The sequence below is a fragment of the Danio aesculapii genome, chromosome 10 (genome assembly GCF_903798145.1).
Source record: "Danio aesculapii chromosome 10, fDanAes4.1, whole genome shotgun sequence".
Lineage (NCBI taxonomy): Eukaryota > Metazoa > Chordata > Actinopteri > Cypriniformes > Danionidae > Danio > Danio aesculapii.
In genome coordinates, this window is record NC_079444.1 from 4265158 (window position 1) to 4266627 (window position 1470).

Consider the following 1470-nt stretch of genomic DNA (forward strand, 5'->3'; position numbering starts at 1 on the left):
GTCAACGGGGTTTTAAGTCTGGTGAAGAATGGTTCCAGAAAGCAGGTAAGACAAAAACAGAAGCCAAAAAAAATAAAACAAACTAGTAAATAACGGTGAGAATGTGGTAAAATCTGAAAATGTGGTAAAAATTAGGCTGCCGCGAGGGTTTTTCTTTTTCTGGATCGCTTTTGAAAACACTGTTGGTTGGGTTTAGGGAAGTGGGTGGTCGCTGGTCAATCTGTGCTTTAAAAACACTATCGGTTGGGTTTTGGGAAAGGGATGGGTGGGGTTATTGGTCGGTTGGTTTGTCATTCGACAGTGGCTTCAGAAGAATGGCACTCGCAAGAAGAATTTGCGATCTCAAAAAGCACACACAGCGGCCTCTGGCAGATTCGCGAAAAATCTCCTGGGGTGTATTTGGCACTCTCCAAAAATGTATATAGGGGTACGTAATCAGAATGAGCCTAAGTTGCTTGAATGGTAGCTACTTTGCTACTTTTTGAGTTCAAATACAACACAAATAAAATTATTTACTCTCAATTTTGATTAACTTAATGCATCCTTGCTGAATAAACTGTATTTTCAAGAGTTCACACTTAGCTGATGATTAATTATAAGCTTGTTTGGCATACTGTCCCGAGAGAGAGCCCTGAGCTCATAAGATCCTCGAGCCCGGGGCTCCCTCCCGTTGCAAGGCGAGAGGGGAGTTTGAGCTCAGGCAGATCTCGAGAACTCCCCCGCTGTAATAACCAATGAACAGCCAGTGATTGCCCTTGAGAGATAACCATTTACTAGGAGTATGTCTATAGTGCCGATTTGGATTAGTCAATTAACTTATGTTGCATGTTTTTTGGACGGTGGGAGCAAACCGGGGAACCCGGAGGAAACCCACGTGAGCACGGGGAGAAAATGCAAACTCCGCACAGAAATGTCTGCTGGTTTGGTAAAGCCTAGAACCAGAGACATTCTTGCTGTGAGGCAACAGTGCTAAGCACTGGGCCACTGTGTCACCCATCTAGGAAGAAGGAGGAGTAGGGGTGGATAGGGGGATTCTTCAAAACGAAGATAGCTGTGGTGTGTAACCCAGGGTATTTATAGTAGCTTAGGAGTTATCTGATTGGTGCATTGAGAATTGGATAATCCAGCCGCTAGCAATCATAAGCACGTGATCCTCTTGAAATTCGTCTACAACTAAACTTCACAAATCCTGACCCCTATAGCTTTGAAATGATGCGTATGTAATGCATTCATGTACTAATATTTTCTTCAATACAACCATAAATGCTTCTAAATATTTGTAAAGATACAGCAAGTAACCTCATTGGTTTCTGCGTGCCATTTGGCGCCTTGGATAAAAACAATCTATGCTTTTAAATGTCATTTCAACAGGTTCATTACAGAAGATGAGGTTTGAAAGAAATAGTAATTATTGGAATTCATCACACTAACCTGACCCGGTGGAGGTGCTGCACAGAGCTCTGCAATACA